Source organism: Manis pentadactyla, chromosome 3, assembly GCF_030020395.1.
Source record: "Manis pentadactyla isolate mManPen7 chromosome 3, mManPen7.hap1, whole genome shotgun sequence".
NCBI classification, from domain to species: Eukaryota; Metazoa; Chordata; class Mammalia; order Pholidota; family Manidae; genus Manis; species Manis pentadactyla.
In genome coordinates, this window is record NC_080021.1 from 75,459,210 (window position 1) to 75,486,344 (window position 27,135).

At 44.8% G+C, this 27,135-nt stretch overlaps 1 long non-coding RNA gene across 4 annotated transcripts in view; it reads right to left on the reverse strand.

Annotated features, from left to right (window-relative positions):
* Positions 1–3,352: 3,352 nt before the first annotated feature.
* LOC118923570 (uncharacterized) overlaps positions 3,353–27,135 on the reverse strand; it is an 89,892-nt gene continuing 66,109 nt past the window's right edge. For all 4 annotated transcript variants that reach the window (XR_008996306.1, XR_008996309.1, XR_008996305.1 and 1 more), the window contains one exon: positions 3,353–4,376. This is a non-coding gene — a long non-coding RNA (uncharacterized LOC118923570). The remainder of the gene's footprint in view (positions 4,377–27,135) is intronic.

The window sequence follows — 27,135 nt, forward strand, 5'->3', positions numbered from 1 at the left end:
CCAATAAACAAAATAATATTTTAAACTGTGAACATTAGAATCAGATTGCTTTAAGAATGATATTTTAAGTCATATGACTTCATGTGAACATATCAGGTATATCATGCTGACAAGTGAAAAATGAAAAACAAGGCAGATATTTGTCATATTCTAACCAGACACTGAATATTATAAATACACAGCCCATCAGTCCTCTGGTGCAAATGGGAATAGGGAGAAAAAAAACACACTAATGCTAGAGAAAGATATTCAGAATAGAAACACAAAAGGGTAAATCATTGTAGTGCTGACACTTCTTGAACTTGACCTTAAAGATCTCAACAGCAAAAGAGAGTTATTTTTAAAGGGGTCAAACTATAAACTTAATTTATGTGGGGTCTTGAGATATAGATCCAAAGCAAAGAGGGCATACATATATAATTTGGAGTTTGACAACTCATTTTATTCATTTTATTAATTCCACTCCAATTTTTTTATATTTGATTAGCCCTCTTATTATTTAATTCCCAAATCCCAAAAGCAAATGCCTAATGTCTACTGAATTATTTTTTATTCCTGCCTGTGTGTGTGTGTGTGTGTGTGTGTGTGTGTGTGTGTGTGTAAAAATACCACCTCATGCTGAGTAGTGAACAATTTGCTATAAAGTAAAGGGTCCACAATAATGAGCATTCTTGTTAGTTTTTATCAGGAAGACAGTGTGAGCCTCCTTGCGATATTGTGTCTTACTCGTGACAGTATGATGTCATGACGGTATGATGCATATGATCTGTCATCCCATTTCCTTCATGCATTCTTTGCCCTATTGGAACAGGCACGAGATGATGGTAATCTTATGAAAACTCAACAGAATTTGTTTATTACTGCAGGTTTATTTAAGGCGGTCGGTGGCCATGACCTGTATCCATTAGTAACCTCACAGTTTCTTAAAGGGCCAATACCCAATCTTTTAAAAATCCTCCTGAGCTTTAGTAAAAGTCCATGTCTTTGCTCCACTTCCCCACTGCCCTCCCATCCTTTTTGAGACTCATTTTGAGTTTTATCCACTTTTCCACAAAAAAAAAAAAAAAAAGATTTCAGGGCTTCTGTAGCTAGCCAATGTTAAACAGTGTGAGTTACACTAAGAAAATAAAAATGTTCTACGTTTGTTTTCAGTGAGATTGACTTCTCATGAATCAACTTGTTTTTGAAATGTTTATTTACTAACACAGAAAGAAAAATCCTGTCCAGCTGAGAGTTGTAGTTGTTTCTTCATATCTACTAAACGAAACCATCACATGTACCAGAGGGGTAGCTGTGTCTGCTGTACTCTCCAGGTCACAAGCCAGGTTAGCTTCTGGGGGGTCACTACAAATGCCACATGGGATCAATGCAGTGCCCAGAGCACCCAGCAAAGGACTAAGCATTTGACCAAGTGCTTCCCAGGAAAAACAGCTGCACCGATGAAAAGCCGAATCCAGCAAGTCCTTAAAAAGCATTTGTGGATGAGGACTCACCTCATAAGCAGAAAGCCTCCATGTGGGCGACACAGACAGGTATGCCAGTGTCTAGGGGCCAAGTTTACAGGTCAAGTTTATAGCTTATCTCTGTTCAAAATCATGTGGAAGGAGGTCTGCAAAAGAAATGCATAAAGCACTATGTTTTCAAAGTGTTTAGTTTGCCAGCTTGAAAGTGCTTTTTGTGTCCAGGCATATGAAACCAAATAAAAGACAGGGCTTTCCGTTCTGAAGTCTGAGCTGGTGATGCTACACAGACTTCAGGGCTACCTTCGAGTCTACCCACGGTTCAGCCGTTAGGTTAGGGCCAGGCTGGAGACCTTCCGGGGCCTCATTCAGTGCACCATCCTGCCCCCAGACCCCCAAGAACATCAATTTCCCTGCCAGGGAAGATGAGCCCCAGGCTCTTCCCAGTGACGGAAATCCTTTTGGAACAACAAAATAAACCAGTGACTGAATTAATTTTCTCACCTTCTGTTTGAGTTTGTGTGGGTTGCCATAACTAAGAATCATAGGCTGGATGGCTTAACAGTAGAAATTTAGTGTCCACAGTTCTGGAGATGAGAAGTAAGAGATCAAGGTATCGGCAGCATTAGTTCCTTCTGCAGGCCCTGAAGGAAGGCCCTCTCCTTGGCGTGTGTCTGGCATCTCCTCCTATCAGGGTCTCCTCTCCTCTTTATGTAAGGACACTAGTCAGGTTGAAGTAGGGCCCACTCTCATGACCTCATTTAACTTAATTACCTCTACAAAGACCTGTCTCCAAATAAGGCTGCATTCTGAGGTACTGGGCGCTAGCATTTCAACATGTGAACTTCACAGGGGCATAATTCAGCCCATAGCACCTTCCTGGAGGCATTTTGGTGTCAGATAGCACAACCTTTTAGACACTTGTTCCTGGTTTTATCCATAAAAGAAGAAGAAAACAGTTGAGCGAGTTTGGGAGTGCTGGTTCACACCTCTGTTTTCTTGCCAACTCCTTCAAACTCAGCAGAGGAAAAAAAAAAAAAAGAACACCTAAAAGTTCACTGTTCACTGTATTAGACAGAAGGCCATACTACGAAGGTGGGTAGACCAGGATGCAGGTGGGTAACGCCAGGACACAGTGCCTGGATCGTGGGCTGGCTGGCTGGTGGAGCCTGATGAACCTGGACAGAATGCAGGACCATCTCCACAGCGGCCTACCTACAACAAAAGTCATCCTAATACCAACACCACGGGAACTGCAAGGCCAGGGTGTTGAGAAGAGCTTGCCTTCAGTTCCCAGTTGAAGGAAAGATGATTCCACCATCAATGTTAACAGTCTGGCAAAAGAGTCTTTGGTTTTTCCTCATACCACTGAGCAGCCAGGAGGACTGCTCTCAGCAGGTCCTTTAAGGATGGGATTTTCTACATTAAATGTAAGCTCAAAAACAAGACTCTAGCACCACTCATCCTGCTTTTCTTGAATCAAATGAAGGATGTAACTCAGTTTTGACTCTTGCTTGAAAGATAAAATGGTCTTAAAATCTCCAATTTGTGACCCAACAAGTGCAAAAGAACTGCAAATTAGGTGCTTTTGTTCCCAAGCACAAAACAGACCATCCCAAACTCAGCAAAAAAACCTTAAATCCCAGCTGTTGCTAGGTTGAACCATTTCAACTGGGGAGGGGGAGAGGAGACGGCTGACAAACAAGGCACTCTTAGACACAGAAGAATCCACTCTGAGTCCTCTGCTTGGGAACTGAAGGAGAAAAGGAACTTGGTAGATGCCTAGCTGGAATGCTTGGATTATTATATTTTTAAACATGTGAGAGCATGTAAGTGGCACACTTATGCAACTTTACTAAAGCAAGATCGATTACACAAAGGTACCAGAGAAGTTTGAAATAGAAATATTTTAATGCTGCTTTGAAGCAATTTCCCTCCTACACATACCCCCAACAGCCATCATTCAATGATTTTATTTGCTAGACTTAGTCTATTAAACTATTAAATTTAATGTAAATCTAAGCCAGCCTCTAAAACAACGTCTGGCTTGCCATTGGTTGCCCCTACCACACCAGAATTCAACTCTTTCAGAGGTGTTGAAGGGAAAAGATTTCCCAGGAAATAAAACGCTTTGGCAAAATTCTGCATTGTCTTTATCCGGGACATCATGCTTTTGGCATCAGCAGCCACTGTCTCTGAACTTCACTGTGCTCTTCAAACAGTAATATGCATGAGCAGAGAATAGCTCTTGGCTTCCCAGATACGTCGGGTAAACAGCAGTTTGATTCGATCATCTGGCCTCTAATAACGAAGAATGGGGCAGAACACCACCATACTAAACGCGTTGGTTTTGCAGCCAGAACAGAAAACACTCCTCCAGCCTCAAAAGCAAATCTCTCTGGGTTGTCCCCACGACTTCAAGTTGACCCACAATGACAAAGCCCAAGGGAGCAGTTAGCACGCTGAGAACAGCGCCGTGTCTCTGATGTTTACGTGTGCAATGTGGCCACACTGGCTTGTCAGCGCCGCTCAGGGAACTTCCCGAGTCCTGAGGGCTCCAGGCGCGCTGTGCCCGAATCAGCCGGCAGATGGCGCACCAAGCTACCGGCTCAGCCTAGCCCGCCGCCAGCAAATTTGGGCAGAGAGGCAGGCAAGGATTTTGATTCATAAGAAACACAAACTCTACTTGATGAACAATAACAATAAAGGAAATTGAGTATTGGGCACCACAGAGATGACTTTTTTAAAGACATGAAATCAACGTATTTGAGATTATTTAATTTACTAAATCTGAATAACTCTGCAGTGTAATAATGTATGGCAGGGCATTCAGGTTTTGTAGCTTCTAAATGCTTCTCTCTAGGGTGATTGCCCTCAGTTGCATGGTCGCCAGAGAAGTCTGTCCCCATCTTCAAACTGTGTAAACAAATAAAGGAAAGAATAAATACACATTGGGAGAAAAGCAAGGAGAACCTGTTGAAGATAGTGAGCCCCACCTACAATATATCCCCCCTTTTAAGGTAACAAACTACCTCAAAAGTACTCAAAGCCCAATCAATGTTAACAAACTTCAGTAGCATAAGCACAGCAGCTAAGCCAAACTAAGCACTTTCTGGGTGCTTCTTGAAGGAGAATCCTCATCTTCTAATAAAACAAATAAGATCTATAACTATATTTATATTTACATCTAAATTTTTTAGTTGGTGAATGTGCATTTCTAATAGCTCCTAAACTGACAAATTAGAAGTTCTGCTCATCAATTGATCAATGAAAATTTTCTGCAAGCAAATGTCAAAAGTCCTTTTATAAAAATGCAGCCCTCAATTTTTCCTCAGTGTAGCTCCAGCTGCAATGTTTGCACAAATGTATGTATACATCTGCATAAACATAGGGAGCTGCACACACAAACACATGTGTTCATTCAGATATCTGTGAGTGTGTACATATATGAGTGTGTGCATATATGCTGTCTGTGTACCACTCTCCTCTATTGTTTCCAGCATAACGGATTTTGGCACCAGCTCTTTAGCACTTTGGAAGGGCCTTCATTAGCACTGGGATGGTATCCAAAAAGAATCCAGAAAAATCAACACATGGCTGCTCTTGTTCTCACGATAAATGACAGCTTTGGTGGAAAACAACAACAGTCAAGAAGCAAAACAAAAACCAAAAAGCAACAAGAGTAGCAGTGATATGAATAGAGGAAGTCAGACATGACTCACTCAGATTTTTTTTAATTTTAATTTATTTATTTATTCAGTTTTTACAACTCTCTTCCTTTGCAACTAAGCCTCCGGGTACTTTCACACAATGAAAAATATAAATAGTGAAAATATATTAAAGATCCTAAGGGGGAAAAAACAACAATTGTGTGGGTTTATGTCTCTTTATGGACACAAACATGCTTATTAAATTCTTAAAAATGTATGAAAGCATGTGTGGCACATCTATGTAACTTTACTGGTCAAGCTGCCCATTAAACCATACCAGTTCCCAAATTGAAGGCTGTCCACTGAATCTTCCACACCAATGATCCACCATTCCTTGGAAATGGAGGGGTGAAGAGATTAGCCTGACTTGGAAAACAAAATGTTCCTAATTACCTGAATTACCTGAAAGTCTTGTCCCAAAATCATTAACAAGAATTCGTGGGTCATTCAGATGCCATAAGAATGTGTAGGGAAAGCAGTGATTTCTAAACTAGTCTAAAAACCAATAATATCTGATGTATGTGGGCATGTGAATATGCCCACACCGTGTTTTAATAGGGAGATAATAAATCACACTTTGAAGAAAAGCAGTAACCAAACCAACTAGAGAAGACTTTGATTCAAAGGATTAATGCCTTTGCACTTCAGCTGTCAAAACAACAGTGGAAAAATTGAAGTGTGCATGGCCCTTTAAGATTAGTGGCTCTGCCCTGGAACCCAGCAGAGGAGGGAGAAAGCCCCAGTGGGTCTTCAGAAAAGAGAAGTATTTTGCTATTTCATTGGTCCTCCACTTTCTTTCCTTATATTCTCAGTTGTATTTTGTGAGTTGTTTGTCTTGGAAATTATTTTCTTGAAGTCTTTCAGGGAAAAGGGAAAAAGGAACAGAAAAAGTCTGAAATAATAATAATAATAAAGGGGGAGCACGTGCATGGGATTTGAGGGCAGATGCTTCAGAACTGGAAAAGGGAGAATGAAGGGGGGCTAGGACTGCCTTATGGGGAGGCTGACACATGCTCATGGCAAGGGTCCCAAGGAAAAGAAAGCTGGGCACAAGGAGGTGGCAGGAGAGGCATTTAAAAGAGCCAAAACTTCAGGTGAAGATTTCCTGGAAGTGTGGCTCTGGAGTGATTCAAACTACAGAAACAGCCCAGGATTGTAAATCACCAAAAAGAGGAAGAAAAGTGTCTCCAAATTCATCCATTCATTCCACAAATATTTATTAAGTAACTCTGATTGTGACACCATGGTAAGTACTAGGCATGCAAAAGTGAACAAGATACTTCCCCCTGGTGTTTTTCTTACTTAGAAGCACAGCCACTATTTTGTCCGACTGCGAACTCAGTCAGGGCACAAAATCCAACTCAGGAGACAGAGGGTAAAGACCTTGTGAATCTGGGCGGAGGGAAAATTGAGCCCCAGGGCTGAGCACTCCTAAGGTGGTGTACCTGGCAGCACCTTCCACTGCCTTACCCCTTCCCTGATCACTGCACAGGAACACACACCCTCTCGGGGGCTAAACAGTTATCCTAAACTGTAGCCTAAGTACCTATTGACAACAGTTCTTCCTTAGAAACAACTCCATTTCACCCTATGCCTGATAATTATTATGAATAAGCTAACACAGTCTCATGTTTGACAGAATTGTCTCACTCTCCAAGATGGGCCAGAAAGCCGATTGAAAGGTTTCCAAAAGGAGGAGAGATTCCAGGGAGAACTGAGGCTACTTCTCAACAGCCTATTCAGTAACGCTTCTCTCTTTCGTCTCCCCCCAAGATGAGGATAGAAGCAGCCTGGCATTTGGCAGGGAAACCAGTGTCAACACTCTCTATATTTACTTATTTATTGGCAGTTTGGAAGGCAGCCACCATTTGTGGCCCTTCATTCCCAAATAGAGGGAGCGATGATTCCTGCCAACAACATCTCCATGCCACCTGACTGGCCTCTCTCTGCACGAGCCAAGAGGGGAAATGGGTCCAGGGCATTCACTGTTGGCCGCCATGTTATAAACATTTAATGCTGTCTGTACTCAAAGACCCCAAGTGGAGAAGACAGTGGGCTGCAAGCTCTTCAACATGGTTCAGCTCTCACAGAAGCAAGGTCTAGAAAGGCAGAACCTGCCTCGATCCATACCTAACCACACAACCCCATGGCAGTCAACCCATATTGGTATTCTGTTTGGAAGGTGCAACTAGAGAGTGATGTGAAGACCTTCAAGAGAATCACAGTTTCACATCACACATGGATGACGACATGCTTGGGAAAACTGTCTTTCTGAGAAAAGGTCAGATAAAGTGGGATTTGTCTTGGGAGCAAAGAGAGAAAGCTAGGATGGGGAGGTAGGACCTGTAACAGTTCTTTAGAATGACACCAGGAAAGAGAGATTGTCTTTGAATGAGAGTATGCAGCAGTTTTCACTTTTAGCACAGATAGGACAAGAGAAACCGGGAAATTTTAGAGCCAGTTATGGCCTTAGCAATCGACAAGGCTGGTCTCTTTGACAGATGATAAAACTTATTTTTAAGGGAAAGATTCGGGACTAGCAGTGGGACCCCTCAGGCTGAGTGGAGTGCGAGACTCTCACACTTGTCTGACACCAGCACCAGAGGCTTAGTTGAGACATTGTTAGAAGTACAGATATGTCACCAAAGACACTCAAGCCACAGGCTAAATTCTAGACCAAGGTAAGCAAGATTTTTAGTCGTGAGCAGGGCGTACTCCTTGCCAGGAATCAAGAGACCTCCTGACATCCTTCTGATGGGATCAAACAGCTGATTGTCCTGCACTTGTACTGCTCTCTAAAGTAGACCAACTGTGGGAAGGGAGTGCAGGGCAAGTTCCCCCAGTCCAAGGTGAAGGAGAGCATGTGTTCACTGAGTCCTGGAGCAAGCCTACTTATGACGCCCAGAGAGCTGTCTAACCATGCAGCTCAGCTGCCACTTCCCAGGTTGTCCGCACTTACAGGCAATTTCATGGGAAGCAGGTTGTGGACACACCGTGTAAGTCACTAAAGCCCAGCTGGCCTCCATCACAGCACTAGCATGAAATTTCCCATTTACTCCACAACCTCCGAATTCAAAGCAAAATTACCACCAGCTGTGCTCTCAACTTTCTTCCTCCATTGCAAGTGAAGAGCAGAACATCTCTGGTGATAATGTGGATGGAAGAGAACTTACAGAAACCCTTCTTCACTGAGAGTCAGTCAAGGTTGGCCAAAGTCAAAGTCAACCATTCCATCTGAGTTATCAAGCTGCACTCAAAGCTGACTTTCAATGTTGCCCAATAGATGGAATAACAAGACCAGTTGAGAGGTCAAAAAAGACTGGAGATCTTATCGTTCTGGTAACAAAATGTATGATCAAGATACAAATGTATCCACACGAGAAATGTAACCTGAACCTTCTCAGCAGTTTAAACATTAGTCAGTGTTGCAGAAATGAGGTAAATGATATATTTCCAGTTCTTAAAACACCTTGCTCTGCTTTTTGCCCTGTATCTTTGCACACAGCATTTTCTCTGCCATTCTCTCCCAACCCATCTTCCATCTCCACTTGGTCAACTCCTGCTCATCCCTCAAACCCCAACACAAATATCATCTTCTCAGTGAAATCTCCCAGTGTTCCCAAACAAAATTAGAAAAATCCCTCCTCTGTGATTCCAGATATAAAATATTATATATTACACATATATATTTAACACTGACCACATTAAACTTCAAGAAATTGTAAAGGGGGAAAGAAACATGAGCTTTGGGGTCAGAGATGAAAGGCTGTACACCTAACTCCTCCATTTACAAGTTCTGTGTCCTTGAGCAATTTATCCAATCTTCCCAACCCTTAGTACAATTCTGTCTATAAAATGGGAACAATAATGCATACTTTAGAATATTCTTGTGAAGATGGTATGAGATGGTCAAATAAAGCCCCCAGCACTGGGCCTGACTCATTATCAAAACACCATAAATTAGTCCCCTCCCTCTTCTCCTCTCTCCAACGGCATAAGAATGCCTTCCATCACTATGTCCTTAACAGCAGGCACAAAACGTATTAGAACATATTAGGGATTTAATACATGCAATTGCTCAATGAATGTGATAACAAAGGACAAATAGGGGCCAGCTTTTAGTCATAGAATGTCAGGCCTGGAAAGGGCCCTAAACCAATGGCATTTGACCCAATTATCACTGTGGAGGGAGTTCAGGGCTGAAAAGGACAGGTCCCAGATGAGGCCCCTCTTCTCCCACACCCAGGCCAGGACCCTCCACTATTTCTTACCACCAGTGCATGATGACCTGCTTCTAAGTGTTGCAGACCAGGGTGAACCTTTTCTGGGGATGCATTTCAACTGGTCTCTTTGCCACTAGAACTGAGACCGGAACCAAGCTTGGTGGCTGCTTTAATATGGAATCCCATCCAGGGATGAGTGGTTAAGGGCAATTTCTCTTCATCCACACTAATATGGCTTCATTCAAATTGGAAATGATAGATGATTAACAGGCATGAAAAAACTTGTTGTGCTACATTAGAAAGGATGCAAATGACAAAAACATGTTGCCTTCTGGATAGGCAGGGAAATGGCATATAGCAGAACGCACTAGGCTTCTTGCACCTCCATGTCTGGCTAGACGGTTTTATGGCATTTCCCACCACATACCATAATTCTCACAAAACAGCGTTTTCATGTGCTAATGGCAACTGAATCAGAAACACATGGATTTAATTTCCTTCAAAATACCCACGGGTATAAAAATCAATGCAGAAAAGCCATTTGGCTAACTATATGTGGGGCTTTTCTGAGCCCAAAAATAGTGAGAAATTATTGGAGATGGCTGCTGAGCCTAAAATCCCACCAGGTTCAGCCCTCCCCAAGCACAGCCTTGGCCTAATGTGATGTGAAACCCGGCTGTCTTTTTGGAAAGAGGCAGGTGCTTGCTTAGCGGCTGCCATCTCCACAGATTTCCTGTTTTCTGCTGTTAGTTCATTGGCTCAGCCTCTTCCACCACATAGCCATCAGGGAGATCTCATTTTGGCAGCAGATCGGGATCCCTGCCTGAAAGTTGATAGAGGTTGAGCTATTTGCAGAAATAATGCTTTCCAGACGTACTAAACAGTACCCCTCTTTCCAGATGGAGTGGCATTAGTGTTGCTTCCAGCCATTTCCTCACCTTCTGGCGTACTTGTCAATTCTCCCATATGCACCGCAAGCCTTCCGTATTCAGGGGAATCTCGGAGAGCTGCTCAGACCCTCAGCTTCTTGCCACTTGCAAACACAAATGCATGCATCCATGCACACACACACACACACACACACGCACACACATTTATACAGCCCCACTCTTATGTATGCATACACAGTTTTCTTCTCCCACCTCCTGGGAGTCAACTTAGATTTTCAAGAGAGCTAATCACTAAATGTGATAGTTTAGCAGCTCAGGGAATTAGACAGGCATGAATACATGGGACATCAAAGAAGTCCCTTGCCTGGTAGATGCTTCCCCCACCCGCAGTTCTCAATGACAATCTCATTCACATTGTTACTCACACTGCCTTTCCTTGGGCTCTAGTTTTCACTGACACCAGGAGTCTTTGTTGAAGAGGCAGCTCCCTGGCCCAAACAAACCCCTTAAGATCTGCATTAAGTCTCTTTGTGTTATGGCCCCTACACAAGATGCTTTGGACTGTGGGACCCCATAAAATCACATCCGAGTGCTATTTCCTTTTTGAGAAATTGCCCGCTTGCCACATTGTATTAACTCTGGACAGTTTCAACATGCCCAGGCCAGAAATCAGGTACTTCAAGCAGGTCACATATCGAAGTCCTTCCCAGAGCGAGGTTTGGGGCACTTGGGGGTCCTGATGCTGCTTTCACACTCACGCCCTCCGCCTAGGTGTCAGACAGCACACTGGGCCACACGGTGGAAGTCCAGGGTGGAAACCAGCCTTGCTTTTCTATGAGTAAGCAACTCCTTTGGTTGGCCATTCTGCTTCCTTTTCTGAGTCCCTCCTGAAAAGGAGCTTCCCTGGTTTCGGCAGGCAGGCCAGGAAGGGGGTGTTACACAGACTCTGTCTGTTGCTCTCTTTTCTCACATTGGCTGAACGTCGTCCCTGAGAATGTTCAGGATGGACATGCTCTCCCCAAAATAAAAGCACTGGCCTGTTTCTGCTCTTACAAAGTGAAGACTCATGCATCCTGGAGTGCACGAGGGACTTAGGGCTAGCGTCTCAAAAAGGCCTGACCCCAGGAGCTCTCAGCGCTGCTATATACTGTGAAACTCAGGTTGAGTTGCTGAGGCCAATTACTAAACACAATGAAGACGAGGTAAAAGAGAAAATACATTTTAAAAATACCAACCTTTGGCAAAAACTGACACCTTCTTCTTCAACTCAACTGTTCAATTATTTCTCATAATCAGTACATCCTATGTGACCTTGGGTGAGTTAACCTCTCTGTGCCTCTGATTCTTCCTCTGTAAAGTGGGGCTAATGCTAGTAAATACCTCATGGGTTTGTTGTGTGGATGAAGTGAGATAAGGCCTGTAAAGTACTGAGAACAGGACTGGAATATAGTAAATAATCCCTATCTGTAGCCTCACAACCAAACCATGAATTTTCTTTCTACCACCAGGAAACCTTACTTCCTATTACCATCCATGCTTTTAGGGACTGAAAAGACCTTGGCTGTCAACCTGGCAGTTGCCACTGGTAGATTTGATATTCTACCACTCTGGGTCACTGCGGTCATTCAGGTTCTTGTCCCTGCTGGGTGAGTTTAATCACTGGTGGTTAGGCTTGCTCCTGGGAGATGTGGCCCTCAGTGATGAGCTACTTTGTCTTCTGGAAAAGCACTGTCCTGGTCATCTCAGGGAAGATCTCACACATTCTGGCCTAAGTCCTTGATCCCTACATCTCTGGATCTTGCAGGAATGACAAAGATCACTTTGCAATTGTTGTACACAGTTGTGCTTAGCACAAAAAGGGAAAAAGAAGGCTTAGCAATCAAATCATTGCTTTATTTGATCAACTGTGCATCTCTCCACCTTGATCAAGTCTTCAGATTGCCTGAATCTTCCCCACTCAAAGCTTGGCAGATTTGCCATGCTTCATAAAAGCCCCAGACTTTTTTCTCTGATGCTTTGAAACACATAAACACAACAACAATAAGCTTTTTACAGGCTATAGCAATTTTTTTAACATTTCAAATTGTATCTTATTACTTGATTGATGTCTGTACAGTTCAAAAGTACAAATCAACTGTTCCATATTTATTTTCTCGATGCCCACATTCTTTAATTCCTGGAAGTCCTAAAGAGCAAAATATCACCCTCTCTAATTCTTTCTGCTACTGCTGTTGATAAAAGGAAATGAAATGTATTAGTACCACCCATCAACTACGACTTGATTACATTGCGAGACTTACTCATTAAAGCAGGTATGAGGTGCAGAGCAGAAAGGAGGAGTTTCCACTTAGCCCAGAATGGGAGTAGCAAGTTGATCAGCATGACACACCAGCTCCACGAGGGAGAATACCTTAAACAATTCCATCAACATTTAACCAGGTGATATTTTAATGAGCCAACCCCAGTGCTCCCTGGATGACATGACTTCTTAAACTAAGAGAGCACACCATGTTTAAAAGAAAAAAAAAAATCACTGAAAAATCCAGAGAATTGACACTTGCAGATGAGCCGAATTCCCTTTGTCCTGTGGTCATGCACGATGCTGGGAGAGCTCCAAGTGCATCGAGCTGATTTTTGCTGTCATCAGAACTGACCCTTGGTCCCCCAGGAGGCCTACAGCCTGTCTGCTACAATGACAGGGAAGGAAGCCAAGCTTCAACATGGGGTTCTCAGATGTGGAGGACCACAGGCTACGCCCAACCCTGATGAGGGCAGCTGGGCATATGAATTTTTAAAGTACAACAACTGATTTGGGGGCAGGAGAGGGTTGTGAGTTTTCCTTTCTCCCCCTGTGAAATCCCTGTGGAAGATTTTGTTGATTTTGGCGTCAGCACATGGGGTCCCTCTGTTCTGAAGCTGAGCTGACATGTGCAGATTTGCAGATCAGCCATTTCAAAAGGTTAATTAAATATTACCATTGTTTTCCAAGCTATTCATATATGTTCTTTTATTTCTTCATGTGAGAGGTTTCTCCCTACTCAAAAATCAGGGTTTGGACTTGCTTCCCAGTCCCTTCCCCTTTTAAAACCTGGGAAGAGAACAACCAAGGGAAAGGGCCTAGAGAGACAGAGAGAAAGGAGAGAGGAGCAGAGACTCCCAGGCCAGAGGCAAAATGCATTTTGGAGCTAAGGGAGTGACCGCAGCTGCAGCTGGCACTGTCAGAAGTAGAGCCCCTGAAACACAGTCTCAGCTGCAGCTGGAGATTAGAATCACACCTTTAAGGAAGGTTCTAGAAAAGGGTGAAGAAAGAAGCCATGCTCTTTCCACCTTCATTTATTTGCTGGCCTATCTGACCACATGGGCCCTCAGGAATGCTGCAGGCCTGGGTCTACAGTGGTTCTGGAGGAGAGTGGGCATGTGGGTCAGTCAAGTGGCCAGTAAGGACTAAAGCATGAACACATCCCACCTTGCAATGTCTGTCTTTCCCCTGCCACCTCCAAATGGTGTGGTTTTCTACCTGTTCTACCTGCCTGGCACATCCTGAGGTTAGCAAGACCAGGACCTCCTTGCAAATGGGAGAGGGATCCCAAGATGGATGACAAGGGATAATAAGACAGAGGTCAGGGAGAGGACAAGGTTCCTCTCTGGCAGGAAGTGCCACCCTCTGCGACTGCAGTTTACAAGAATCCGGAGCCACTATGAGCACAGCAGTCTTCAGGAAATCTCTCCAGACAGCCCATCTTCCAGGGCAAGCAGGACATGTTTTGTTTGCAAAGTAATAATGCCTCCCTAGATGTGGGGAGGAGGCAGCTAACCTACAGTGTAATGAATGAAAACAAAGCAGCGGAATGGAGACAGGTGGTGACAAGTGCCATGGGTGAGGGGGGAGCTGCTGCTGGGGGGAAGAGGAACAGGGAGGGTAGCACCACGCCTGGGCACTGAGAGATTTGGAAGTCCTGTGCGGGACTCCTACCCCAAGTATCTGCCCTGCCCACCCCATCCACATACATGCCATGCAGTCTGAAATTCCATCTGCAGAGGGCTAAATGATGCTATAACATAGTGCTTACAAATGCAGACTTTGTAGACAGAAGATCTGGGTTAAAAGCTCATCTCCATCATTCTCTGGCTGGGTTTCCTTAAGGTTTGTAATTTCCTAATATTTCCATTTTGAAACACAAATTGCTGTACTGTAGAGTTGCAAAAATAATAAAATGAAAAAAAAAAGGTGTGTGAGGTGACTAGTATATGGTAAGTGCTCTTGAAATAGGTGGAAAGAGAGGGAGAGCTAGCCATGGGCAAGCAGAGAGGAGAGAAGAGAATGCCAGGGGAGGAGGAGGGAGAGCACAGAAGGAGAAGGGCCTGGATACCTCTGTCCTTCTGGAGCCATCTGTTAGCAAGCCGCCCCAGAGTGTCCTGGGCCCAGCTTCCCAGGATGAGCTCATGATGATCTCCTGCAGTCCTGACCCAGTGTCCTTTCAGCTGCATCTGCCCCAACACAGTGTCAGATAGGGTCACCTTGCCATGCTGGCCACCCACACCCAGAGCTAAGCCCCTGCATACCTGTGAGGCTTGCTGGTGACCAGGCAGTCAGGAATGGAAGGAGCCAAAGGTGATTGCATGTTGCACAGGCTAGAGTTCTGAAGGAGAAAAAACAGGCAGACCTGTACTCTCAGATGCAGCCTCCAGAGAGAAGTAGGGGATGTCCTATAAGATCAGGGTCTGAGGATAGGAAAATGGTGCAATACATACAGGGACCTTGGGCTGAATTTGTCCAACTCAGCACGTACTGGCACCTAGCATGGGATGGGCCCTTAATGAAATGTTGGGAGGCACCAGAGAAGCCTGCTCTTCACATAGCTTATATCCCAGCACAGGGAACAGAGACCAAGACAGTGAACAGTATATGATAGAACCCTGAGCCCTACAGAGTAGGGGTAAGATTAGGTGGTCAGAGCCAGGGAGAGAGATGGCAGGAAGTCTGTTCCAAGCAGAGGAAGCCGCTAGTCTAAATAATGCAGGGACAGTGGACACCCCCAGGGCTGTCTGCTCAGCACAGGAACCCCACACACACTCCCACCAGCACCAAGTAGGCAGTGGTGAGGACACGATCCAGCCTACTGGCCACAGTTAACTGATGTGAGGGTGGACAGGACCCCAACTCTCTGGCTCTAGGCTAACTGGTCTGCAAGCAGACTCCTGGCTAGGTTTGCCAAACTTAGCAATATAAAAATATAGGATGTCAGTTACATTTGAATTTCAGATAACCAATTGATAATGTTTTGATATAAATATATCCCATGCAACTTTGGGAGATACTTATAACTAAAAACCAATGATTTCTTTCTCTGAAATTCTAATGAAACTGGGCATCCTGTATTTTATCTGGCAACCCTACTCTTGACCCAAACTGGGCCCTCAATAGAGCACTTTCTGTAAGATGCAATTGAAGAACTGAGTCCACCTCTTCCATGGACTGAAATCACAAGATGTTTCTTGCCACATGCAGAAGGCTGGCATACCAAGGGAGAGAATGAGATGAAGTCAGAAGTCAGTGAGAGGCAGAGACAAAGGGAGCAAGAGCGCTGGCGGCAGTTGAGGCCAGGTTCAAGAATCCTCCCTGCCCTTCCTGCAGCTTGGTCATTCTGCTGTCTACTTGCTGTCCAGGTCCTGTGGACAGGGGAGAAAGCAGAGGCCCTTTAATCCATCACCTCCATGGTAGTAAGGTCAAGCAAAGACATCTTTAGCACAATAAGGCCATGGTTACTATGTTACATGGTACATGGGCAGAGATATATTTTAAGAAGAAATATCATTTCTTATACAGACCAGACCAGGTGTTTTTCAAAAGAAAATTAATCCTCAGGATGGTGACTTATGTTTGATTTCCAAATTTAAGGAAAATACAAGCCTGAGTTGAAACACATACCTTCTCCCCATCCTGTTCACAAAGCCAAAAGTTACCCTTCAAACCAAACAGAAAATCTCATGTCCACATTGCACGGATACCTGAAGACCCTAAAATCTGCATGACAAATTATTTCCCACAAGTAATGGATCCTGGGTTGATATTCTATAAAGAGGTCCTACAAACCAGTAAGAAAAACACTGTCAGCACCTTTTCCCCAAAATAGGCATGCGATATTCACAAAATAGAAATTTCTAATAAACATGGGAAGAAAAGCTCAACCTCATTAACAAGCAAATAAACATAAACAAAACTTCAAAATGCCCTTTTAGATTGTTAAATTGACAAATTAAGAAAATGTATTCTACTGAATGCCAACAGGAGTGCAATAGAGCACTCTTTTGCACTAATGGTATAAACCTAATGTAAAAGAACTTTTGCAGAATAATAAAGGCAAAGACCCTGACAGAAAACTGGGCAAAGCGTTTGAACAGGCAATTCACAGAAGAGATGCCAGCGATCAAGAGAGATCACATGTAGATACAGATTTTCCATTCAGATGGGGATTTAGATTCAGATAGCTCCCATCCACCCAATCAAGGAAGGTCAAGATAAAACAAGGTACCAGCTCTTGGTCTATGATCCCGTAAATATGAGTAACTTCTATTACTGGAGAGGCTTTGGGAAGTAGCCAGTCTCTCTCAAACTGGTAGGTGTCAATATTCCTGCAGCATTTCTAAAGGATAATTAAAAATCTATTTAAAGTACCTGAAATCACTGACATCCTGATGTTTCTTCCTTGAAAATAAAAAACCATTGTTTACCGTCCTCCTAGTAAAAATAAATTCTTACTGTCTCAGGAAATAATCATTACTCCACATTCTTCTTTTTTCTAATTTAAAAAACACTTTTATTAAATGTTCAAACCATGGGGTTATTTTCCCTGTGTTTTGATCCATATCTCAATTCTGGGCAGTCTTTGGTGAATCATCTCTCAGTTTTTAGCATCCCATTAAGAATGTGGTGGTCAATGTGGGCACATTCTTTTCCTTGAAAGAGCAAAGTTTAAATGCCAAGGATTGTAACGAAGTAATTAACGTTTTCAGCAAAGTTGGGGAAATAGTGATGGCGCTGAATGCCTGAGGATTTCCCACATCCCAGGCGTCCAAGTAGCCCTGCTTACACACAGACCGCTCCTCCTTTTCCTTCTTTGGCATTTCTCCCAGTGCCCCTTCAACCCAGCCCTATATTCCATCCTTTGAGATTTCCTTCATTCCTGGGTGGGAGTCCCTGTGCCTGGAATCCTGCCCCATTGCCTCTTGTCAAGCTGTCTCCTGCAATCATTCTACAAGCTCCTGAGATCCCGTTTCCTCCACAAAGCACCCACACACAGCTGACAGCAAATGATTTTCCTCCAGCTTCCCAGCTCTTCTGAGCCTCTGCTGCTCCCTCCCCTCCTTGCATTGTCTATACCAAACGCAAGGATGCCCTTTCCACTCAATGGCTGCAGCATCCTGAGCGTCCTTTTCTGTGCCCATCTGTGTCAGAGATGACCGCAGCCTGAGGTTATAAATGTGCTCTGCTTGTGACAGAAATTCAGTAAGTGTGGAGTGACTGCGTTCTCCAGATATCACCCTGTGGGGCATCACCAAGGGTCAAAGTCTGGAGCTTGGTGAACTGCACTTGCTCTTAGGGTCAAGTCTGCTCCCTGTGAGACGTTCTTGAGCCATTCTGTGCCTGTCTCAAGTGTCCTTGGGATGGAGTAATGCTGACGCAAACTGGCAACATCTGAAAATTAAACTAAGGATAATTAAGGATAGAGGGCTGGCTTTTTTCTTTTTTAAGTGGTTAAAAGTACCACCACCAACTGAATATAAATTTTAGAATCCTCCTTTCCTCAAACATATTTTCTTCTTCTTGATTCAGCATCACTTTGACTGAATTGGGTCCCACAAGATTAGAAATCTGGTATCTAGGACTATAAGACACCTTCAATTGGTAAAAGAGGAAGTTTTCCTTTAAGTCCTTTTTCAGATTTGTCTCTATCCACCATTAAAATTAATTTCACACTCATTCTCCCCCTTGTACCTTTTGGAAAGATGCTTGCTTTTATAGCCTTCTCTTAATGTCAAAACAAAAGCTCCCTTAGAATCTGGAGATTCTTTTTCAGTAAAGAGAAAAACAAATATGCTCAAATTAAGGCAACCAGGGAAGTACTGGATTACTACAGAACAGAACGAACCCTCCTAGACTTCCATGAACTGGTAGCTTTTACAGTAAAAGACAATATGAAACAGGAGAATGCCAGGAATCACACAATTTTCTCCCTTATTCTTAATTTTTTCTTAAAGTGTTGTATGGATTTTTTGTAAGCCACAATTTGAATAATTCACAGTTCAGGGTAAGATACAATCATTTTATAACATCATATAAAATTATACTCTGGAGAGCTGAGGATATTCTTCTTCCCCCTCCACTGTAAGGAACAAGAGAAACACAGCAAACTCAGGTCCAAAGCTCTGGGCCCTGTGAGTGACGTTTTCTTATTTTATATAGGCACTGAAAAAAAATACCCCAAGGACAACAAACAATAATATGTAATAAATTATAGATGCTAGAAAATTGAAGGACATTATGCTTCAGCATTTCTGCCTTCTAATAAGCCAGTGGGGATGAGATGCCCTTCTTCATCTGTCTGCTCTCAGACCGTTTGTTCGTTGACACCCACTGTGTCGCGGGTCACCTGCACGGACCTCAGCAGACAGACTGTAAAAGCAGGTGAGTGGCCGCTGACCGCCGAACCCTGCCTCCCTCCTCCTCCGGCCATCTCATTTGGTCCAAGGGCACCCTTGAGAGGGGAGAGAGAGGAGGCAAGTCTCTTCTCGGCTGCAAGGAGCAGCTGTGAAGACCCGCAGGTCCGGTCTCTGCAGAACCTTTATTGGCATCGAGGTCTCGCTCCCTCCCACGCCAAGCAGACTATCCTTTCCCCAAATCTTGAAGATCAGCAATAATTGATTTGGCTTCCGGCCCGTACCCTTCTGGTGCAAAAGCAACAGCACAGTTCACTAGCTCTTCGGATTTCTCCCTGCTCTCCCTTAAAGAGAACCCCCGCGTCTGATTAAAATCGGTAATGCGCTGCTCCTGGAGTGAAGGGGTGCTATTTATTTCTGTCAAGTTCTGCTTGGAAGGTTTGAAGCTTCCTCCTACCAGACATTTCACTAGTAAACAGAAAAGTTACCCGTATTGTCATGCTTGCCCTGACCTGCAACCTAGTGAACAATAAATCTTAATTACAGTTAAATGCCAAAATCTGCCAAGAATGAGGCAGCACTAGTCAACTGTGAATTGGTCCGGCTCCCCGCCTCAGCTGGGGTGCAGCTGCAGGAATACATAAATTAGTTTGTGATTCGTTTGCGCCGGAACAATCAGTGGAGGCTGTTTCTTAAGAGCATTTCCAGTATCAGTGGCCGTACTGGCATTCATCCTATTGCCGGGTCAGATGCAGGTGGCATCTGGGAAGTTTTATTTTGAAGGACTTTCAGCATTATGCTTGGGTTAGTAAGAAAACACTATTTCTAAATATCTCGGCACATTTCCAAAACAGGGCTCAGTCTCCTGACATCTGTTCCGTCCCTACTTGTTACCTTTCGGTTTACTCAGGGAACTACTGAATAACCTTTTTGTTAACAATCTCCTTTTTTTGCACCATCCAGGGCCGCTAGAGCACAAGGCAGGCATCCATGTAGGGGCTTTTTCCATTTTTTTTTTCCTCCAGTGCTGTAAAGCTCATGAGCTCCTTGGTATTCAGGCATTTGCTTGTCATAATGCTAAATAAAGCCACCTTGTTGTCCCCTTGCCTGGGTCCTCTTGACATACTGGCACCTATATGCAAGAATTAGAAAGGTGATTGCCAACATAACTCTGTTCAATGGCTTCAGGCCGTTCTATCAATTTTGAAACTGACAGGAGATAGGAGCTGGAACTCGGAAGAAAGAATGGAGTTCGGGCTGCTTGGTGCTCGGTCCCATGAATCAATCTGCAATTTACTCATATTATTTTAGATGCATATCCTGTTCTCACTGGGAGTCAATCACCTGCTAGATGCCCTTACCGGCATTTTTTTTTTCCAATTAAGGCAAGGGCTACTCCACAGGTCTCTGGAATCAGCTCAGGGCAAAGGCCAGCCCTGGATGAGGTGCTATTTCCTTAGGCAAGGTGAATGTGCAAGAGGGTCAAAGAGAAGTGAAAAAAACCTTTCCCAACAGAGGTGGGGGCTCGGACGGCCGGTCACAAAATATAAAGAAAAGGGTTTTTTTCTGCCTTATGTTTAATGAAGCGGAGGAGGCAGCCGTCCTGGGTACCTATTTAAATGGCCAGGTCGGGCTCACGCGGCACCCCCGCGGAGGCCTCCCTTCCTGCCCGCAGGGCGCCCCCGCATCCCGGCGCCCCGCCCCACCGCCCGGCTCTTCCGGCTCTTCCCGCGCGCAGGGCCCCATCCTGCCACCAGCGGTCCTGCTTCCTGTTTGTGTTGCCGCTTTGTTGCTTCCTGGTGGTCACCCGGAGCCCGCCCTTCTGCCGCGCCTCCTCCCTGGGACTGGCTCTCTTCCCAGCTCTCTTGTGCTAGCAAATCTGGCTCCGGCTAAACGCCACGATTTTAAAGGACCCGTCCTGGCACGGAAGTCTTTGCCCGGATCCCCCAGGCTGAGGGGTGGCCGCACGGAGATGCTCTGCTTCTCTGCAGACCTGTATCCCAAGAGCTGGCCCCGAGCATTTCTGCATTTGGTACCCCGCCTTACTTTTTGTGTTCCTGTGAGGAGGGGGCAAAGGTTATCTCTTGCTTTTACTAATCGAGAAAGAAGCCCAGAGAGTATGAGGGGCTGACGTGGTCCTGCAGAAGAGTAGGACGGACACCCAATCTGCTCATCCAGACTGCACATGGGGCCCCCACCATCCCTGAAAACACCCACCCGCATCCAGTCTCTACCCTGTGCCAAGACTTTACACACATTACTGTTTTTAATCTACACTAGCACTTTGTCAGGTAGGCATTATTAGTTTTATTTTAAACCATGGAAATGGAGGTTCAGGAAAGTTGTTATCTGTCCCAGGGTCGTGCAGCTGGCACAGTTGTCTGAGTCATCTCTATGCAGGTACCCTGAGCTTCCCCCAGGGAAGACACCCTTACTTCATCCAGGTCTCTGGACGCCACCACCTCAGATGAAGCTGCTTGAGATAGATTGCTCTGTCTTCAACAGCTTTCTGTTTACTTTCGGTACCCTCACCCATCTTATCTTTGGAGCATTTATTGCTGCTACCTGGTATATATATATATGTATTTAACTTGTCTAGCTGTTGCTAGTATATGTATGAGGTCAGGGACTTGGACCGTTTTGCACACTGCTGTCGTCTCCTGGTGCATGTCAGGCACTTACCAAATATCTGTGAGGAAGGAAGGAAGGGAAGGAGGGAGGGAGAGAAGAAACTGCATTTCTTTCCAGTGTGAAGCTACAATAGTCATAATGTTTGGCCAGACTGCCCAAAACGACAAGCAGCAGGCCGACCTACATGTGGAAAACTCAGGCATGAGGTGGACTAGCTCAGAATTCACCATAAAACAATGGTAGATCTAGGACTAAGCCATCAATTCTATGAGTAATAGACTAAGCCGTTGGGGTTATCCCCCAGCGGCTCCCTACACCTGTCAATTGTGGCTGGGAGCTGCTTTATGAAGCTTCTCAGTTTTCTTCCTGTGCACTGCAAAACTCTTGCTTAGACAGCACTAACCCAACAACCAATCCTTCACTGCTGCTGGGAAGCAGAAGGTGGCAAGCCTGTGGAGCCGATCCCTTTGTCTTCCACACAGAACCCAGGTACTTCTTTGTAAGTTGAAGGATATAATTCCTGTGTTTGCCCTGATCTTGGAAGTAACCCCTTCCAGTGTTTAATACTTAGAATATTCGAGAGGAAATGTTTGGAGCAGGACCCCGCCAGAGACCCCTCCAGAGCCAGCCCCACTAGACATCCCACAAGTGCAATACAGTCCCTTTGGAAACTGCTCTTTCTTCCAGGCCCTTTAACTTTTTCCCTCTGAGCTGCAGAGAACCAGCAAAGAAAGGAAGATGGCATATTTACAAGTCCATTCCTGACCTCTGTTTTACAGGCCTAACATCTGTAAAAGTAAATGTGAGGCAGCAGATTTGATGTGCTGGACTAGGCAAGATACAAAACCCAACTGCTCTCTCTTCCTTTTTTCTTTTCCTATTTCCCATATATGGTCCTTTTAGCAAATAAACTTAATATAAATGAGCCCACAATGAAGACTCACTCTAAACTGAATGCTTCCCCTGTTCCCCAATCATGGTGGCCCACAGTAGTCAACTCAAGGAAACGTTATTGCAGGTGGTGGGTGTAGGGATTTATAAAATGTGTGAGGCCCGGTTTTCTATTTCAACTTTAAGGACATGTGCATTTTGGTTTCACCTAGAATACACATTAAGTGGATTGATTGATGGCACCAACGTGATTTGAGAAATAAAAGAGAGATTATAGTTGACAGAATCACAGTTGAGAAAATAAGCAAAAATTGCATGGAAAAAGTAGCTTCCTTCTCGAAGGCACAGCAGGCTTTTAATAGGCAAAGATGGCATGAGGGCAAAATGCACTAGGATGGACCCAATACCATTGCAGTGGCTATGGTGAAACTGTGAAGGTTGGGGTGGGGGCAAAGGCTGGGTGAATTTGGCTGGAGTGTGGGGTACAGGCCCAGGAATTGCAAAAATAAAGCTGAAGAGAAATTAGGGTATGGAAAGCAGGTCAAATGAGCTTTAACTTACTTTAGAAGGCAAAGGGATGTGGGTGCTCCATCCCTACAATAGGATACTCCTCTGATGTAAGAAGAATGAGATTTTTTAAACTTGATTCAAATTTAGTGTAAATTCAGTTCTAAAAACTGGTATGTGATTCAGTTATTGCAAAATTTTAAGGTACACTTGGACAACTTGGTTTGTGAATCTTCTCTTAAAACTGTAAATCTCATGAATGCTAAATGCAGATTAAGTATATGTGATAAAATTTAACTTCCAAATCGAGATATGCTGTAACTGTGAAACACACACTGGATTTTGAAGCTCAAGGTAAAGAAAAGATAAAAAATATCTTGCTCATATTCTGTCATGGATTACACTTTATAATGGTAATATTTTGGATTTCTTGGGTTAAATAAAAATGTTGTGAAACAGAAAAAAACCAAGGCACAGGGAGCCACTGAAGGTCTTTGTGCTGGGCTGTCACACAATTAAAAGGCATTGGATAATGGTAATAAAAATAATACCTTTGAGGAAGTGTACGAGGCAGATTGCAAGGGGGAGAGTGTAGTGATCTGAAAGTCCATTAAAAGGTTTTGTTTTTTTCAATGGCTACATCAGAAACAGCCTAAGTCAGAGACTCAGAAATACGCCCTTCATTCCCCAAACATGGCTCAGAAGAGGGCTCCTTGTTCTCAGGGATGTTTCCACTGGGCGAATACTAACCCTTAATCATTCCCCAAATCCTTCACAGTCAAGGAAGTTCTGGGTTTGGCGGGGAGGGGTCAGCTCCTGTGAAGGGTCAGAGGTCACACTGAAGGATCCCAGATCAAACCTGACCCCTGGTTTGACTTGGTGGAAAACCTGACCAGGTTGGTTATTGCCTCCTGGGCTGGGATTTATGCCACTGGAAATGCAGCCTTTGTCACTGGCACAAGGAGAACTGTTTTGCATTTGATGACATTTTCAAATGGTGTGAAAAAACCTTGACGTTTTTATTAGAAAATCTATAAAGCCCAAACAAATGGTTTCATGCTGCTTAGCCTCATTCTTCATAGGCTCCTTGGCAATCCATCACCCACCCTGCTTCTCCATGCCCTCCTACTCCCCTTGAGCCCATCACCAGCAACCTGGAGCCCATGAACAAAAGGCAGGCCAACTCAGGGGAGCCCTTTCAACCTCGGAGGTCCTTTGCCTCTCAGGGTTTACCTCTTCAACCAACTACGACCATCCCGTTTTCACTGGCTCCCTTTCTGAAAGGCCCAACAGTGCTATAACCTCCCTCCAGAAACTCTCTCCTTTACCTCCCATGACACTGAATCACGGAAGCCTGACCTGCCTTCACTCTGGTTAGCGATGGGACTCCTGCTCTGGTGCCCCTTGCGCAGGACGAAACTTCCAGCCTGAACCAAATAATCAGATTCACAGCAAATAAATGAGGGCGTTCTCTCCTGGAAAAAACTGTAAGTCCCTTTGTTGGTTGCCAGTTTGAATCGAGTTCCTCTGTCCTGAACTTCCAATACGGTGAGCCGCCTCCATCTGCCTCACTCGCAACTCCAGCCCATCCGCGTTTTCTCCTCCTGTCTCTCTCTCAGGATGCCATTCCTGCCTCTGCCATGGGTCCTCCTAAAACAAACCGCTGTCTGACTGGTTCTCCCCCGCCTGCAGTGCTTTCCTGCCATGCGGACCCTCCTCTGGGTCTCTGCCTCCCCCTCACCAGCATGGTAGCTGACACTCTAAGTCCCCACGCACGGGGGCCGCTCTCATTCGTTGGCCCCAGAGCTGCTTCTGCATTTTTGAGTGCATCTCATGCCTCTGCCAATCATCGCCATTTTGTTCTTTCTTCCTTTCCTGCCTTGCTCCCCCTTCCTTACTATGAAGACTCATCTTTTCTCTATGTTACATTTTATGCTCACCTACTTATTTATTTCTCCAAACAAATTTGTCAGGTAGTCATGGTTGCTCAAGTGTATTGGCATGAGTTTTGGCTCATGGAATTTTCAGGTTTCCATTTAATTCACACGACGAGGGTGGAGATTATCACTGGCTCCATTTCAAAGATGATAAAATGAAGCTCAATGAGGGAAAGTCCCTTCCCTGAGGCCCCAAGCTCATAAAGGGCAGTGGTGAGACCCAGTATTCCACCTCCAAATCACAGCGCCTTTCCACCATACCCCACCGTTTCGCTTCCTCACCCCACTGGTCTTCCACACTCTCACTTCTGACTTCTGGCCTCTCACAACTCTCATCCGTTTGCTGCTTGTCCCGGCCTCACCTGCACAGCCTCCTCGTCTCCTCATCCTCCACCCATGTTCCTTTTGACTGCTAGCCAGTAGCGATGCCTGCTAGGCTGCGAGGCACAAATAAGCTAGATGTCTTGCTCCATCTTAGAGCTAATTCCCTGGTTTGGTGAAGAGCTCTTGAGAGCAGGATTTTTATCTGAAATGCTGTCATCAATTATCTCCCACCCTTCTCTCCATCCTTTCTGCTCCCCTGACACCTCGATCTTACACACGCCTGTCATACCCAGGACACTGGCCACTTAATGGCAGGACTGTCCCCTGTGTTCCCAAACCATGGGACTGTAAGACCCTCAAGGCTTGTTTGTGGATTTTGCTCATCCTCAGTGTGTTTTGTAACACTCCCTGGAAGCAAACAGTACTGGGGGGAAGGAAAGAAACACCCAGCAGGCGGTCTCCGGCAGCACAAAGAGCTGCCTGTGCCCGATCGGCTGACACCAAGTGAGACAGCCAACAAACCTGCACTATATGTAAAGGGAAAAACTGTCCCAAAACATAGATTGTTTTGTTCTGGGTTTTTTCTTTTTAAGCTGAGACTTTTGGGGTCCTATTTACTGATTCTCCTCCAAGACCAGGAACAGACTCAAATAGAAAATGCAGTATTGCTCTAAGAACACAAGTTAGCCAGAGATAGGGGGCAGTAAATGGCATCCCTACAGGAGTTATTTTTGTCCCCTAATCTATCTTCTGTGCCACCCAGAGTGGTGACAGTGGGCAAACCAGGCAGGCACACAGAGCCACAGAGAAGTGATGCCCCCACCCTCATCCCTCACCCCAGTGACCATCACCACCAGGGGCAAGCTCTCATGCCTTCATATGAAACTTCAGTTGGGTATCCTGGTATTGGTATTGTACACAGCTAAGGAATTAAGGTCAAATAAGTTCACTGAACAGGGTTGAGTGGGCTCAAGCTAGTAGATAATTCCAGGACAGGCAGGAGGCAGGTAGGTAGAGGGTGGGGCTAGCCAGCCAGCACCTCCCACATGATGCAGCACGCCTGTCAAATCTGCCTGTCCCCCTCTCAAACCACTGCCAACTAATAGCCTCAGCACTCTTAGCAAAAGAGTAGGACCATCCCTCTTTCTCCTCTTATGTCCTCCCTAAAAGAGCACTCAGCTAGGAGTCCACTACACAGGTTCTTCCTTCTGGGGGATGATGGGAAATCACAAACCCTCAGTGCCTCGTATTCTTTACAAGAGATGATGTTGCTTTCCTTCTGACCTATTCCCAACCTTCCCACCGTCCTACACATACACACACACACACACACACACACACACACTTTCTCTCTCTCTCTCTCTCACCCAGAAACACCCTGAGGGCTAGTAAGAACTCAAGTCTGCTGCCATGAGCTCTTTTCCATGAACTCTGCATGAATATTAGCACATCTTCTTTAGGCAATGACCACTTGGCTGTTTAAAGTGATCCTGTCCTATTTAAAAGAAATACTCTTGTCTCTTCTCAGCTCAAAAGAGATCTTGGCTGCAACTTGAGTGATTTGCAGACAGCCTCACCTTTTCTTGGTAGCCTGACTTGCATGAATGGCAGAGAGCATGCCTTAGCCTGGGCTGGGCTGGGCTGAGCATCGCCCACTGCTACAGGAAGCCATTCCCATCCTAGGTAGGTATCCAGGGACTTGTTTGTAGTAGCGGTCTGAGGAAGTTGACAATGGTTGGAGACAGGGAAAACTTGTGGTCTGCCACCCTCTTCCCCATTTGATTTTATTCTAATCAGCATAGATCTAACAAATGTCTAGATTTTTATAACATAAATATATAAACTTTGTACACATTTGCATGCATATATATGCTAGACATGTAGTCTGTTTATTCTGAGCACAT